This window comes from Periophthalmus magnuspinnatus, chromosome 9 (assembly GCF_009829125.3).
Source record: "Periophthalmus magnuspinnatus isolate fPerMag1 chromosome 9, fPerMag1.2.pri, whole genome shotgun sequence".
NCBI classification, from domain to species: Eukaryota; Metazoa; Chordata; class Actinopteri; order Gobiiformes; family Gobiidae; genus Periophthalmus; species Periophthalmus magnuspinnatus.
This window is the reverse complement of record NC_047134.1, coordinates 22,643,917-22,661,414: the sequence shown is the minus strand read 5'-3', so window position 1 is coordinate 22,661,414 and position 17,498 is coordinate 22,643,917. Positions and strand designations below refer to the sequence as shown.

The following is a 17,498-nucleotide window of genomic DNA, read 5'->3' as shown; positions in this document are numbered from 1 at the left end:
TTTGGAGAAGAGTTCAGACTCCATAGAGGAACATTTGAATTTCTTTGTCTAAAATTATATCGGAGTGGAAAGCATTGATTAGTTTCAGGTTTATTTAAAAAAGTCTGTCTCGTCTATGTCTATGAACCTTATTAAAAACTATTTCTATCTCCACATGAGATAAAATGTTTTGCCATATTGTACAGCCCTAAATACAAACTACAGTTGTATACTTTTACAAAACAAACAGAAGAACAACCCCTGACATTCACAATTTGCTTTGTTTCCTTCCGTGTCCTTTTCAGTGATGTAGCAGCTTTGTCCACTCCAGTACCAAATCAAGAGATCTGAGAAAGTCCTTTGTGCAGACATCGTCACTCCTGGAGACGGCAGATCTTTCTGAGAGTTGCTACACCACAGAAAGGAACTGAGGCCAATGGTGAGATTGTAGTATAGATTATTATTATTATTGTTATAGTTTATTGTATATTATTGCTAGGATTGTGTCTTTTTACAAATGTCCTTATGCAGAGATGATGGACTCAGGATAAGCCACTTGATGTGACTTGCAAAATAATAGTTTCATAGTTGTTTAGATCCCTGCCTCCACCGTTAGAGTCCATTTTTGGGAAGAAAAACAGCCAAAAGACCTTTTCCTGTTTCAGTCCTGGTGCTGCTTGTCCTTAGACTTACACAGTCATCTGTTCTTGTTATCAGTTGATGCCGGGAAATACTCAAAGCCAAAGTGTCGATATCGGTTTCTGAACTGAAAAAGCTGCATCAGCGAGAATTAGGGATGCACTAACAACTAAATAATACACTTCTAAAACACTGACCGATTGTAAAGTTGACTGCTTAACTAACAAAATTGATCTTTTCTATTGGTCCAGTCACCTTTCCACACATTAAAATTAAATATGTTTCTCTCTAACCTAACCTGCTTTTTGTTCTGACTTTAGACTTGTGTCGACAAACTCTTCCCCTCCTCCTGTCTCTCCCTATTCTTCATTCTCCTCTTTGCTCCCACATCACCCCTCGTCTCCTCTAATGGGAGCCAGACTCAGCAAAAGAAGTTGAGCGCACTCTACTGGCCAATCACATGCTTTACATATAATAATTTCTCACATCCTTGTGTTTCTTGAGCATTTTAATGTGTTGTTTTTACATGTTGTCTCATTTATCCATTTTTGTACTGCTTATTTTACCTCCATCTCCGTGTTAGTCCTCTGGGTGGCCTTTGCGCTTGTCTTCAGTCCTCTTCCTCTGTCCCTAATTTTCTAAAATTTCAATTCTTGGCTCCTGTTCAGGAAAATGAGAATCCTGAAACAAAAATTAGGTACACACATTGTTTTACTTGTAACAATTCTCAATGAATGTTCCAATTTCATTCACTAGTTCTCAAGCACTTACTTCTGGAAGCCCAACTTTTTTTCTTCTTTTTTGGAAATGATCATTAGTAAAATTGTTTAAAATACATATTGTGTATCTATAGTTTGACCAACTCTTATTCGAGCCCAGTGAGTTTTATAAGACAGGTTTAAAATGGAGAGGAATAAAATGAAAAAACATAGAGTGTTAATCGTTTTTTTTAAAATAGTTTTTAGTGGGTCACTCACTATAGTCGATGTCCTGGTCTTTGTAATGTTTACACGCTTCCATTACAATTAGGCCTGTGTAGTTAATTGTATATTAATGGACTTACGAGTAATTATTTTCACATTGTCAGTGATTAGCTTAATTAGCTACATTGTTTGGAGAAGAGTTCAGACTCCATAGAGGAACATTTGAATTTCTTTGTCTAAAATTATATCGGAGTGGAAAGCATTGATTAGTTTCAGGTTTATTTAAAAAAGTCTGTCTCGTCTATGTCTATGAACCTTATTAAAAACTATTTCTATCTCCACATGAGATAAAATGTTTTGCCATATTGTACAGCCCTAAATACAAACTACAGTTGTATACTTTTACAAAACAAACAGAAGAACAACCCCTGACATTCACAATTTGCTTTGTTTCCTTCCGTGTCCTTTTCAGTGATGTAGCAGCTTTGTCCACTCCAGTACCAAATCAAGAGATCTGAGAAAGTCCTTTGTGCAGACATCGTCACTCCTGGAGACGGCAGATCTTTCTGAGAGTTGCTACACCACAGAAAGGAACTGAGGCCAATGGTGAGATTGTAGTATAGATTATTATTATTATTGTTATAGTTTATTGTATATTATTGCTAGGATTGTGTCTTTTTACAAATGTCCTTATGCAGAGATGATGGACTCAGGATAAGCCACTTGATGTGACTTGCAAAATAATAGTTTCATAGTTGTTTAGATCCCTGCCTCCACCGTTAGAGTCCATTTTTGGGAAGAAAAACAGCCAAAAGACCTTTTCCTGTTTCAGTCCTGGTGCTGCTTGTCCTTAGACTTACACAGTCATCTGTTCTTGTTATCAGTTGATGCCGGGAAATACTCAAAGCCAAAGTGTCGATATCGGTTTCTGAACTGAAAAAGCTGCATCAGCGAGAATTAGGGATGCACTAACAACTAAATAATACACTTCTAAAACACTGACCGATTGTAAAGTTGACTGCTTAACTAACAAAATTGATCTTTTCTATTGGTCCAGTCACCTTTCCACACATTAAAATTAAATATGTTTCTCTCTAACCTAACCTGCTTTTTGTTCTGACTTTAGACTTGTGTCGACAAACTCTTCCCCTCCTCCTGTCTCTCCCTATTCTTCATTCTCCTCTTTGCTCCCACATCACCCCTCGTCTCCTCTAATGGGAGCCAGACTCAGCAAAAGAAGTTGAGCGCACTCTACTGGCCAATCACATGCTTTACATATAATAATTTCTCACATCCTTGTGTTTCTTGAGCATTTTAATGTGTTGTTTTTACATGTTGTCTCATTTATCCATTTTTGTACTGCTTATTTTACCTCCATCTCCGTGTTAGTCCTCTGGGTGGCCTTTGCGCTTGTCTTCAGTCCTCTTCCTCTGTCCCTAATTTTCTAAAATTTCAATTCTTGGCTCCTGTTCAGGAAAATGAGAATCCTGAAACAAAAATTAGGTACACACATTGTTTTACTTGTAACAATTCTCAATGAATGTTCCAATTTCATTCACTAGTTCTCAAGCACTTACTTCTGGAAGCCCAACTTTTTTTCTTCTTTTTTGGAAATGATCATTAGTAAAATTGTTTAAAATACATATTGTGTATCTATAGTTTGACCAACTCTTATTCGAGCCCAGTGAGTTTTATAAGACAGGTTTAAAATGGAGAGGAATAAAATGAAAAAACATAGAGTGTTAATCGTTTTTTTTTAAATAGTTTTTAGTGGGTCACTCACTATAGTCGATGTCCTGGTCTTTGTAATGTTTACACGCTTCCATTACAATTAGGCCTGTGTAGTTAATTGTATATTAATGGACTTACGAGTAATTATTTTCACATTGTCAGTGATTAGCTTAATTAGCTACATTGTTTGGAGAAGAGTTCAGACTCCATAGAGGAACATTTGAATTTCTTTGTCTAAAATTATATCGGAGTGGAAAGCATTGATTAGTTTCAGGTTTATTTAAAAAAGTCTGTCTCGTCTATGTCTATGAACCTTATTAAAAACTATTTCTATCTCCACATGAGATAAAATGTTTTGCCATATTGTACAGCCCTAAATACAAACTACAGTTGTATACTTTTACAAAACAAACAGAAGAACAACCCCTGACATTCACAATTTGCTTTGTTTCCTTCCGTGTCCTTTTCAGTGATGTAGCAGCTTTGTCCACTCCAGTACCAAATCAAGAGATCTGAGAAAGTCCTTTGTGCAGACATCGTCACTCCTGGAGACGGCAGATCTTTCTGAGAGTTGCTACACCACAGAAAGGAACTGAGGCCAATGGTGAGATTGTAGTATAGATTATTATTATTATTGTTATAGTTTATTGTATATTATTGCTAGGATTGTGTCTTTTTACAAATGTCCTTATGCAGAGATGATGGACTCAGGATAAGCCACTTGATGTGACTTGCAAAATAATAGTTTCATAGTTGTTTAGATCCCTGCCTCCACCGTTAGAGTCCATTTTTGGGAAGAAAAACAGCCAAAAGACCTTTTCCTGTTTCAGTCCTGGTGCTGCTTGTCCTTAGACTTACACAGTCATCTGTTCTTGTTATCAGTTGATGCCGGGAAATACTCAAAGCCAAAGTGTCGATATCGGTTTCTGAACTGAAAAAGCTGCATCAGCGAGAATTAGGGATGCACTAACAACTAAATAATACACTTCTAAAACACTGACCGATTGTAAAGTTGACTGCTTAACTAACAAAATTGATCTTTTCTATTGGTCCAGTCACCTTTCCACACATTAAAATTAAATATGTTTCTCTCTAACCTAACCTGCTTTTTGTTCTGACTTTAGACTTGTGTCGACAAACTCTTCCCCTCCTCCTGTCTCTCCCTATTCTTCATTCTCCTCTTTGCTCCCACATCACCCCTCGTCTCCTCTAATGGGAGCCAGACTCAGCAAAAGAAGTTGAGCGCACTCTACTGGCCAATCACATGCTTTACATATAATAATTTCTCACATCCTTGTGTTTCTTGAGCATTTTAATGTGTTGTTTTTACATGTTGTCTCATTTATCCATTTTTGTACTGCTTATTTTACCTCCATCTCCGTGTTAGTCCTCTGGGTGGCCTTTGCGCTTGTCTTCAGTCCTCTTCCTCTGTCCCTAATTTTCTAAAATTTCAATTCTTGGCTCCTGTTCAGGAAAATGAGAATCCTGAAACAAAAATTAGGTACACACATTGTTTTACTTGTAACAATTCTCAATGAATGTTCCAATTTCATTCACTAGTTCTCAAGCACTTACTTCTGGAAGCCCAACTTTTTTTCTTCTTTTTTGGAAATGATCATTAGTAAAATTGTTTAAAATACATATTGTGTATCTATAGTTTGACCAACTCTTATTCGAGCCCAGTGAGTTTTATAAGACAGGTTTAAAATGGAGAGGAATAAAATGAAAAAACATAGAGTGTTAATCGTTTTTTTTAAAATAGTTTTTAGTGGGTCACTCACTATAGTCGATGTCCTGGTCTTTGTAATGTTTACACGCTTCCATTACAATTAGGCCTGTGTAGTTAATTGTATATTAATGGACTTACGAGTAATTATTTTCACATTGTCAGTGATTAGCTTAATTAGCTACATTGTTTGGAGAAGAGTTCAGACTCCATAGAGGAACATTTGAATTTCTTTGTCTAAAATTATATCGGAGTGGAAAGCATTGATTAGTTTCAGGTTTATTTAAAAAAGTCTGTCTCGTCTATGTCTATGAACCTTATTAAAAACTATTTCTATCTCCACATGAGATAAAATGTTTTGCCATATTGTACAGCCCTAAATACAAACTACAGTTGTATACTTTTACAAAACAAACAGAAGAACAACCCCTGACATTCACAATTTGCTTTGTTTCCTTCCGTGTCCTTTTCAGTGATGTAGCAGCTTTGTCCACTCCAGTACCAAATCAAGAGATCTGAGAAAGTCCTTTGTGCAGACATCGTCACTCCTGGAGACGGCAGATCTTTCTGAGAGTTGCTACACCACAGAAAGGAACTGAGGCCAATGGTGAGATTGTAGTATAGATTATTATTATTATTGTTATAGTTTATTGTATATTATTGCTAGGATTGTGTCTTTTTACAAATGTCCTTATGCAGAGATGATGGACTCAGGATAAGCCACTTGATGTGACTTGCAAAATAATAGTTTCATAGTTGTTTAGATCCCTGCCTCCACCGTTAGAGGGCAGCAAAGTTTACATATTTTGCCACCAAAAAAACACAAAACCATCATCAGACCCAGACACAAATCTAGGCACGTGGATGATAATAATAATAATAAACATTATTATTATTTTGTTATTATTATTAAAGATAAATATTATTACCATGACCAAAAAAGACAAAATCATGTGCAAAATGTAGAAATTATGATACAGTGATGTTACTGAACATGTTAATCTTATAAATAGTGTTGTGTCGTCTTTTTGTTTAGGAAGGAAATGGAGATAGGATGACACTTTAAATTCACTCCAAATCTCAAACTGTTAAAACAGGATTAACAGGATTTATACTTGTCACTGTGAATTCTTTCCTTTTCATGGGAAGCTGTTTAACGTGTTTTAGTTGGACACAAATTCCGGTTCCCATAACAGAAAGTAAAATATGACTTGGATTTCACTGCGAGTTCTTCGTTGCATGAGGTCATGAGGTCTCCACCTGGGAGCAGGTCGTAGAGCAGCTGACACTTCTCACCCTGGACATGGACTATTTGAGCCACTTCCCTCTGGCAGGAGGCTACGGTCCATTGGGACCAGAACCTCTCGCCATAAGAACAGTTTCTTCCCCTCTGCTGTTTGTCTCATGACACTTTATAATATCTGCACTAAACTGACACTTTATAACACCGGTCACTTTAATAAGCCACTTTGCACTGTTGTTCTGATGCTGCTGTTGTTTATATTTTCTACCTTTAAGTATTTTATTTGATTTTTTAAGCATATCTTTTTAACTTCGTGCATGCCCTTATTTGTATTTGTATTTATTCAGTGTGTTTATGTTTTATGTTGCACTTTATCACCAAAATAAGTTCCTAGTTTGTGAACTGTGTTCACAAACAATGACAATGAAAGGATTCTGATTCTGAGGTGTAGACATCTGTCTACACCTGTCTGCTCCTGTGTGCACCTGTGTAATATCTGCACTAAACTGGACACTTTATAATATCTGCACTAAACTGGACACTTTATAATATCTGCACTAAACTGGACACTTTATAACACCGGCCACTTTAATAAGCCATGTCTGTTGTTCTGATGCTGCTGTTGTTTATATTTTCTACCTTTTAAGTATTTTATTTGATTTTATAACAATATCTTTTTAACTTCGTGCATGCCCTTATTTGTATTTGTATTTATTCAGTGTGTTTTATGTTTTATGTTGCACTTTATCACCAAAATAAGTTCCTAGTTTGTGAACTGAGTTCACAAACGATGACAATAAAAGGATTCTGATTCTGAGGTGTAGACATCTGTCTACACCTGTCTGCTCCTGTGTGCATCTATCTACACTTGTCTGCTCCTGTGTGCATCTATCTACACTTGTCTGCTCCTGTGTGCATCTGTCTACACCTGTCTGCTCCTGTGTGCACCTGTGTAATATCTGCACTAAACTGGACACTTTATAACACCGGCCACTTTAATAAGCCACTTTACACTGTTGTTCTGATGCTGCTGTTGTTTATATTTTCTACCTTTAAGTATTTTATTTGATTTTTTAAGCATATCTTTTTAACTTCGTGCATGCCCTTATTTGTATTTATTCAGTGTGTTTTATGTTTTATGTTGCACTTTATCACCAAAATAAGTTCCTAGTTGAACTGTGTTCACAAACGATGGCAATAAAAGGATTGTGATTCTGAGGTGTAGACATCTGTCTACACCTGTCTGCTCCTGTGTGCATCTGTCTACACCTGTCTGCTCCTGTCTACACCTTTCTGCTCCTGTCTACACCTGTCTGCTCCTGTGTGCACCTGTCTACATCTGTCTGCTCCTGTGTGCATTGAAAGTAGCAGTTTTTTCACTCTCTTCTCTGAAAGTAACTGTGGGTTGCTTACCACTGGAGGTCACAGGGAGCGTTCGGTGAAGTCCTTTTCAGATTCTAAAACAAATAACCTGCTTGTAGCTCAATAATTTGTTGTTGATAGTTCAGACAGCGTTCGCATAAAGAATTCCTTTTGATTCTTCCCCGGACATGTGGCTGGCTCGTCAGAAATTTGGTAAAAAATGTAAAAATGGTTTAAAAGTTTTGGTTTCCTTAAAAGACAATGACTAAGTAAACAAATCTTCCAGCACTGGAAGAGGTAAAATGATTTAAAAAGTAAGTAAAAGGTCTATTATGCCCAACTCTCCCATTAGATTATTGACTTTATTATGCAATGCGGTTGTGGGTATATTTTTGGATGTGTCTAAATTAGGATTAATCCTAATATTCCAATCACCCCCACAGATTACAGTCCCTGATACTCCAATCATTAAGTCAATCAATGTTAATTGTTCTTGTTCTATTGACATTACTTCTATAGGTATTATCAGATTAACTAGAGCGCATACTCCAGTAAATTCATTTGGCATATTTGCTCTAAGTATCCTCCCTCCACAGTACCAGTAGATGTCACTGTGCATTTTAGGTAGTGCTTTATCAGTAGTCAAATTTCTTTCGCACAGTTCTCCATCATTACCCAAAACATTTGTTACGGAGTTTGAGCGTTGGATACAGGTGTAATTTCCTTTTGGCAATTTGGCCTCAAATATTGGTTTCTGTTTCTCAGGTTTAGTTAGTGGGTACACTGCATCCCACTTTGTGCACTCTGCCTCTGGTACTGTTTTAGTCAAAATATCTTCTACACATTTTATTGTCAACTCAGGAGGTGTTGGTACCATTCTCAGAAGCGGTCTGGGTCCCATACAAGCAACACAGTCTTTGTTGAAGTACTTAGATGCTTGTTCTATCATTGTCAACCAATTGTTCCCAAAATCGGATACCTCAGTTGCCATGTTAAACACTTGTTCTTTAGTAAAAGTTGCTGTTGCTTTAATTTTCATTCCGCTACTTTGCACTTTGTCTGCATACATTGCATGATCTACATATTGGTCTAGTGTCCCTGTAGCAAAATTTATATAATGCTTGTCAATCCAATTACGAATTCCTGTGGTTGAATTAGCGTGTAACGCATTCTTTAACTGTTGTCTATATGCACAGTTCTCATTGCCTTCTTTATCCTCAAGTCCACTATGTACTTTAAACACCTTTGTCAGTCTGTGTTTAAACTCCTCAAAACTTTCGTCCTCCTTCTGTTTTGTTCTATTTATTTCCATATAATTATATAAAATAGCAGTAACCAGAGGTTCAGCTCCCATCTTTTTACTGAAGTCAATTTTTATGCCTTTATCTCTTGCCTGTTGCCTAGTCTGAGTGGTTGATATCTCTCTTACTTCATCTTGTAGGTTTTGATAAGGCCGGTACGGGGGCGGTCGCTCGCCTCCCGCTGCTTCTCCTGCTTCCTCTACTTGGGCTTGCTGTATGGGTGGCGTGTCCGGCTGAGTCACTATTACTTTGGTTAAATCATCTTCCTCCTTTGTACTAAGCATAATTTGTTTACGCTTTGCCTGTGTTTGTCCTTTTAATCTTGCTTTTGCCAATTCCAACCATTTTTCTAAATGATAGTAGCCATGTTTACACATATCACTTTCTTTATGTTTGCATTTCTTCTGTATTTTATTTTGGAGCTCCGTTATTTTAGAAGATTTTAACTCGCCCTCAAATTTATATTTTGTCACCCACAAATCTAATTTCATACATTTTCAGGATATTTTGCGTGCACGGCTTTCCAGTCCTTTATCTACAGTTTATCTTTTGGAGTAGGTTTTGTATTTTTATTTCTCAAATTTAGTCCAGCTTTTCACTCCTAGGGAGGTCTCTATCGCTGGAATACAACAGGTTGGTACAGTATATTAGTGTGGTATCTCTCACTTTAACCTCACAAGGAGGTGGAGAAATCTTGCCTCTGCATCCCCAGAAATACACCGTATCGTCCCAACCTCTTTGGTATGAGATTCGTCACCTAGTGGTTCAGAATCTCCACTCACACGTCTCTCACAACCTTCAGATTACAACCTCGTACCCTTCCTTCTGAAGTCTCTACCGTCCTTCACCTCTTTTATTAAGACTCAGGAGTCCCTAGTTACAGAATACACAGCTCTCAAGGGGAGGAGGAGATATATTTAGCAAGCAGTGCGAAAACACATATTACTCAGTTCACATGAGATATATTTTGCTTCTGCATATCTCTCGGTCACTCGTTAACTGCGCTTCCTTCAATGTGCAAGACGTTTCCTATTTTGGTGTTAAGCCAGTCACATGTATGGTCCTGCACATTTCACATCACACAGTTTCTGTAAAACTCCAAAAACAGACATTAGTGCAATAATCATATAAAAGATTACACAGTTAATATAATGCATAAGTTGAAGTATATAAAGCATATAATAAGAGTGATTAATATAAAAGTGAACATTATATTACCTTAAAGATGCACAGTGAGAATAATAAACATATGTTGAATATACATTGAATCCATCAAACAACCTTCTATAAAATACAAAATTACTTCCAGGGGGGACATAGACATTGCAAATGGTAATTACTATGTTGTTTATTTTCCCTGTGACCACTGTACACCGTCCTTCTTTATCTGACTCCCCAGATACATATTCAAAAGGTATTTTTTGTGATATTAATATGACAACTCCTTGTCTTCACCTAGTCCTTCGAGCCGGATCCCAACAGACCCCAGGGCTCCAACGGATGTTGGAGACGCAGGAAAGACTGCACAACATTGAGACTTTTCCCTGGACTGTTTCTGCAGCCTTTATTGGAGTCGGATAGTTGACTGGAGAGCGAGGGAGAAAGACAACGGAGTGAGTACACGTTTATTTAAAAAAAAAGGTGTGACCGAGGGTCATGCGCGAAGGAAACCCTATTTATCCTAGGCTCTATTTGGGTAACAATATTAAAGGGACACGGAGTCCCGATACCGGGTAAAATAGGAAATTTTACTGGCAGGTACAAAAGCCCGTGAAAGGAGGACAACCTCCTCTTTGTGTTAAAGTCTGCGGATTAAACGAAATAAACAAAATAAAAAAAAGGAGTGTGTGAGAAGACGTGTGAGTGGAGAATCTTCACCACTAGGTAGAGATTCTCATACCAAAAGGTTGGAATTAATACAGTGAGTTACTGTGGATGCAAAGGCAAGATTTCTCCGCCTACAAGTGAGGCTGAAGTGAGAAATACCAAGTAATTGTTATCACTGTGCCAATCAAACATATCCCAGCCTATAGAGACCTCCCTAGGAGTGAAAGGGCTGAACTGAATTGAGGACTAAAAATGGGAAATAAAAGTTCAAAACTTACTCCGAAGTATAAACTACAAATAAAAAGATCGGAAAGGCGTGCACGCAAAATATCCCGATAAATGTATACAGACAGTACTCCGTTCAATGAAAAATCACGTCTTTTCAAGGTTTGTCACACAACGACTCCTGGTGTATGATACAGGGATAAGCTGTCAGCTCACCTGTGAGCCTTCAGCAACCTCCTGACCTCCGCAACATTGACTCTCTTCCACTTTCCAAATCCAGACTCAAAACCCACCTGTTCACACAATCCTACACCACACAAGTCACTCTCACCTTCATCCAGTTTTATATCTCTGTTTTATCTGTAAATGTGTTTTTAACTTCGTCTTGTACAGTGTCCTTGAGTGTCCTGAAAGGCGCTTTCAAATAAAATTTATTATTGTTGTTATTATTATTGAGTAAACAGCTCCCTCTGGTGGGGCATCGTTGCAGTGCAGTTATTGGGTAAACGGAAACTATTGAACAATTTTCTAGTAAAGAAGATTACGTTATGGTCCGATAGTCCTGTGAGAAAGTTATGTGTCTATGTGATTCGTTCTGGTCTATTTACAAATAATAAATCGATTTTGTTTCAGACGACACCTGTATTCATATTAATATGGTCATATATATTTGTTATAATTTTAGCTTTTAATGCAACAGCTTTTATGAGAATATTATCTAAGATACTATTTTTTCTTCCATTTTTGTAGTAAGCAATAGAATTGACATAACTTCTAATTTGCAAATATCGAAAGAAGTGGGCTTGTGGGAGATTAAATTCATTTTTTTATTGTTGAAATGACTTTATAGAATCATCTACATAGAGTTCTGATATTTTGTGATGCCTGCTTCCCTTCATTCTCTAAAACCAGAATCAGTACAGGTGAGATGGAAATCTGGATTGTTAACAATGGGTGCTCAGAATGAATATATTGTCAACACTAAAGTGTTTATGGACAACACTAAGAGATTTGCAGATATTTTTAAGAATATAATTGTTTTTTCATATTATCATATACTTTTTTTGAAACATAAAAAGGGGAGATATTCTAGCTGTTCATTATCTAAGCCAATTCCTTCCGAGAAGAAGGTATAATCCTTCTCTCCAGGGTGCATGCATCTCCACACATCTATCAAGTTTTTTCAAGGTTTTTTTCAAAGTTCCCTCGGTCGGTCGGACTGTCAGGGACTGACGTTTCACAATGTTTTACGACCGAAAGGTCACGCGGGGTCGTGTGAGCCTTTGACTTTTAGGAGAAATGACCCCTCTCTCCGTCGGTCGGAGTGTGTGAGAGGTTTTTTTTTTTTTTTTCAAAGTTCGGTCGGTCGGACTGTCAGGGTCTGAAGTTTTATGACGTTTTACGACCGAAAGGTCACGCGGGGTCGTGTGAGCCTTTGACTTTTAGGAGAAATGACCCCTCTCTCCGTCGGTCGGAGTGTGTGAGAGGTTTTTTTTTTTTTTCAAAGTTCAGTCGGTGGGTCGGACTGTCAGGGACTGTACGCTAGATTGCAAGCTTTTTTTCGCGAATGGCCCCTGGAAACCATACTGGAGTTACTTCTCAGCTCAGATACTGAGCACATTGAGGGTACGGGTCCAATTTTTGATAAGGTGTTTGAGGATTTCATCAATTACTTGATGAAGGACAGTGCACACATATGGAACATTCTAAGTGATGAGTGTATGTGGTTTTTTTTTGTTGTTGTTTTTTTCAAAGTTACCTCGGTCACTCGGACTGTAAGGAACTGAAGTTTTCCTCCATCAATCGGAGTGTGTGAGTGTTTTTTTTTAAAGTTTTTTTAAAAGTTTTTTTTAAAAGGTTTTTGTTTTTTTTTGTGTTTTTTGTTTTTTTTTTGTATTTTTGTTTTTTTTGTGTTTTTGTTGTTTTTTTTCAAAGTTACCTCGGTCGCTCAGACTGTAAGGGACTGAAGTTTTCCTCCATCACTCGGAGTGTGTGAGTGTTTTTTAAAAAGTTTTTAAAAAAGTTTTTTGTTTTTTTTTGTGTTTTTGTTTTTTTGTGTTTTTGTTGTTTTTTTTCAAAGTTACCTCGGTCGCTCAGACTGTAAGGGACTGAAGTTTTCCTCCATCAATCGGAGTGTGTGAGTGTTTTTTTTAAAGTTTTTTTTAAAAGTTTTTTGTTTTTTTTTGTGTTTTTTTTAAAGTTTTTTTTTGTTTTTTTTGTGTTTTTGTTGTTTTTTTTCAAAGTTACCTCGGTCGCTCAGACTGTAAGGGACTGAAGTTTTCCTCCATCACTCGGAGTGTGTGAGTGTTTTTTAAAAAGTTTTTTAAAAAGTTTTTTTTTTTTTTTTTGTGTTTTTGTTTTTTTGTGTTTTTGTTGTTTTTTTTTCAAAGTTACCTCGGTCGCTCAGACTGTAAGGGACTGAAGTTTTCCTCCATCAATCGGAGTGTGTGAGTGTTTTTTTTTTAAGTTTTTTTTTTTTTTTAAGTTTTTTTTGTTTTTGTTTGTTTTTTGTTTTTGTGTTTTTGTTGTTGTTTTTTTTCAAAGTTACCTCGGTCACTCGGACTGTAAGGGACTGAAGTTTTCCTCCATCAATCGGAGTGTGTGAGTGTTTTTTTTAAAGTTTTTTTTTAAAGTTTTTTTTTAAAGTTTTTTTTTTTTTTGTGGTTTTTTTGTGTTTTTGTTGTTTTTTTTCAAAGTTACCTCGGTCGCTCAGACTGTAAGGGACTGAAGTTTTCCTCCATCACTCGGAGTGTGTGAGTGTTTTTTAAAAAGTTTTTTAAAAAGTTTTTTTGTGTTTTTGTTGTTTTTTTTCAAAGTTACCTCGGTCGCTCAGACTGTAAGGGACTGAAGTTTTCCTCCATCAATCGGAGTGTGTGAGTGTTTTTTTTTAAGTTTTTTTTTTTTTTTAAGTTTTTTTTGTTTTTGTTTGTTTTTTGTTTTTGTGTTTTTGTTGTTGTTTTTTTTCAAAGTTACCTCGGTCACTCGGACTGTAAGGGACTGAAGTTTTCCTCCATCAATCGGAGTGTGTGAGTGTTTTTTTTAAAGTTTTTTTTTTAAGTTTTTTTTTAAGTTTTTTTTTTTTTGTGGTTTTTTTGTGTTTTTGTTGTTTTTTTTCAAAGTTACCTCGGTCGCTCAGACTGTAAGGGACTGAAGTTTTCCTCCATCACTCGGAGTGTGTGAGTGTTTTTTAAAAAGTTTTTTAAAAAGTTTTTTGTTTTTTTTTTGTGTTTTTGTTTTTTTGTGTTTTTGTTGTTTTTTTTCAAAGTTACCTCGGTCGCTCAGACTGTAAGGGACTGAAGTTTTCCTCCATCAATCGGAGTGTGTGAGTGTTTTTTTTAAAGTTTTTTTTTTAAGTTTTTTTTTTTAAGTTTTTTTTTTTTGTGGTTTTTTTGTGTTTTTGTTGTTTTTTTTCAAAGTTACCTCGGTCGCTCAGACTGTAAGGGACTGAAGTTTTCCTCCATCACTCGGAGTGTGTGAGTGTTTTTTAAAAAGTTTTTTAAAAAGTTTTTTGTTTTTTTTTGTGTATTTGTTTTTTTGTGTTTTTCTTGTTTTTTTTCAAAGTTACCTCGGTCGCTCAGACTGTAAGGGACTGAAGTTTTCCTTCATCAATCGGAGTGTGTGTGTGTTTTTTTTTAAGTTTTTTTTGTTTTTGTTTGTTTTTTGTTTTTGTGTTTTTGTTGTTGTTTTTTTTCAAAGTTACCTCGGTCACTCGGACTGTAAGGGACTGAAGTTTTCCTCCATCACTCGGAGTGTGTGAGTGTTTTTTAAAAAGTTTTTTAAAAAGTTTTTTGGGTTTTTTTTGTGTTTTGTTGTTTTTTTTCAAAGTTACCTCGGTCGCTCAGACTGTAAGGGACTGAAGTTTTCCTCCATCACTCGGAGTGTGTGAGGGTTTTTTTTGTGTGTGTTTTTTGTTTTTTTGTTGTTGTTTTTTTTTCAAAGTTACCTCGGTCGCTTGGACTGTAAGTGACTGAAGTTTTACGACGTTTTACGACCGAAAGGTCACACGGGGTCGTGTGAGCCTTTGACTTTTAGGAGAAATGACCCTCTCTCCGTCGGTCGGAGTGTGTGAGAGGTTGTTTTTTTTTTTTTCAAAGTTCGGTCGGTCGGTCGGACTGTCAGGGACTGTATGCTAGATTGCAAGCTTTTTTCGCGAATGGCCCCTGGAAACCATACTGGAGTTACTTCTCAGCTCAGATACTGAGCACATTGAGGGTACGGGTCCAATTTTTGATAAGGTGTTTGAGGATTTCATCGATTACTTGTTGAAGGACAGTGCACACACATGGAACATTCTAAGAGATCCTGCCATTGAGATGCCTAATGTTGGACAAATGTGTCAGCTGTGGATTTGTAGTGTATCACTGGCCATTATTATATATATATATATATATATATATATATATATATATATATATATATATATATATATATATTATTTTTAAATAAAAACACCAGTTTTTGTGTAATATGATATCAAGTTTTTATTTGTAATCGTAATACAAACCGAGGAAAATGGTCATCTTCACCAACCGAACATACTTTACAGTACATATCTAGATCACATGTTTATGTAACAGGGTTCATATCCTCACTATCGTACTGACCGTTGTCACAATAAGCAGCGTGCCCAACACAATCTATTTCATGGTAGTAGTGGTCTACTCCAATTCCCTTGTAGTCATCGTACAAAGGATCACTCTGTTTACACATGTCCGAAACTAAATGCTCATCGTAGCCGTGGCGGATTCCAGTACGATGAGCTTCGGAGTCTACGACGCGAGTACCCATATTGGCCTCGTAGCTGCGTGTGACTGGAAGTTTATCGTGATGTCACAATCTCCAGATTCCAGCAAAGAGTAGATTGCTTCGATAGTTTTGTCAGTCGCTAACAACAGGGGTTATGGTGCACCAGTACCTGGGAAGACTGTATTCATCCCGAATCCATCTTGGATTTGGGTGCGGGTTCCCCTTTTGGTCTCGGTTCAGGGTTGTGTTCATGTCGAGTTTGCGATGTACCCGCTCTCTACATAACTGGAACATATAGTATATTGAACCGTTTCATTGTATCCTCCGACAAGTAATAACACCTTATCTTTCTCCAGTCTCATGAAAGCACAGTGGCCGAACGATCGCAGTTATCATCTTAACTCTAAGGCCTCTCCTTGATTTATTGTCACGATTCATTGCTGATTTAGAGAAGGAGTGGATGTTCTTGGTTTAGGCCGGTCTATATAACTGTATATGCTGTTTCCTCCACCCACCACAATCGCCAATAGATGCTTGCTTTTCTTCTTTTTTTCTCTCTCAGCGATTAGGAAAACCAGGGAGATTACTTTTTACAAAACAGACAGGACGAGCGCTAATCTAACAGCCATTCTTTTCAACCAGCTATGTTTGATTTGTAAAGCAAAGAGCACTTCCGACCGATCCTGTTGTATCAACCATTTAGCCTTGAGAAGATCAACGCGTCGTCTCAATGTGTTGGATGTAGCATTATCCATAATAAAGTTAAAGTACTCGGTGTAAAGAGGTTCAAGTTCAACGATTAGATCGTGTCCATTGTGTATATTAATGCTACAGATGTCCTTCTCTTCCACGGACCATAAACGTAGTGGCGATGTGTTGCAATTCCTATTATCCATGGTGATCGGGAGTGGGTAGTTGGCATACAAGTTATAGAATCTCCCATAGCTGATAGCTGCAGCCTCTCCACATATTCTAATCAGATTAGAGTGAGCATCACTGGCCTGCCGTATATGTTGACTACAGAGCTCGGGATTGTTGCTCCACAATGAAAGTGCGAAGCGAAGATTTCGTGCTCTGATCTGACGAAACTTTAGATCTTCTGAAATTCGATCCACGTAAACCAGTCTACCCGTTGTGGTCAACCAAAAAGCTTTCACAGCTTCCTGAGACTCCACTTTGTCAGAGTACATACGGCTACACGCCTCCGGGTTGTCTCCGGTCATCAAAATACGGTTGAACCTGAATACTTCTTGGTCGGTAAGCGACCCGGTCTCTTCGGATGGGTACTTACTATACCACGGCACTCCGGAAAACAGCCAGCAGTATCTGAAGTGAATTTTGATCGGCAATACGGAATCTATTAGTGTAGTTTGGGACGGGCACCGGTGTTCATTTTCGGTGTGACATAACGAGTAGCTATCCGTAATGCAATCACTGGGGCATAAATCGATACAGTCACCCGATCCGCCAGCTTGCTCGCGAAACAACCCTGTTGGGTCACTGCTCTTCCATAGAGCGTTATCCGCAGACCCGGAAGAAACCTCATGGTTGCTCGGTAAGTCGAGCGGAGATCCCATCGATAACTCTAAGGTCATCTCGGTTGGAGTGGCTGTCGATTGTATACGGCTCAGGCTCTCTAAAGTTGAGAGAGATGCGGAGAGAGAGCGCAGCGCTAACGAAAGGATGGTCGAGTATAATCAACTGGTGAACAGTCGCACGGAGCAGGCTGCACTGATACAAAGACTCGGCTTGGAAGGAGCTAAGGCTCGGATGCGCACGTTGCAGCTGCACAATGT

At 37.6% G+C, this 17,498-nt stretch overlaps 1 protein-coding gene across 1 annotated transcript in view; it reads right to left on the bottom strand.

Annotated features, from left to right (window-relative positions):
• Positions 1-6,068, bottom strand: part of ppil2 (peptidylprolyl isomerase (cyclophilin)-like 2) — a 93,944-nt gene extending 87,876 nt beyond the window's left edge. The window contains exon 1 of the mRNA XM_055224274.1: positions 6,058-6,068. The gene's annotated coding sequence lies outside the window, so the exon portion shown is untranslated. The remainder of the gene's footprint in view (positions 1-6,057) is intronic.
• Between the last annotated feature and the right edge of the window lie 11,430 nt (positions 6,069-17,498).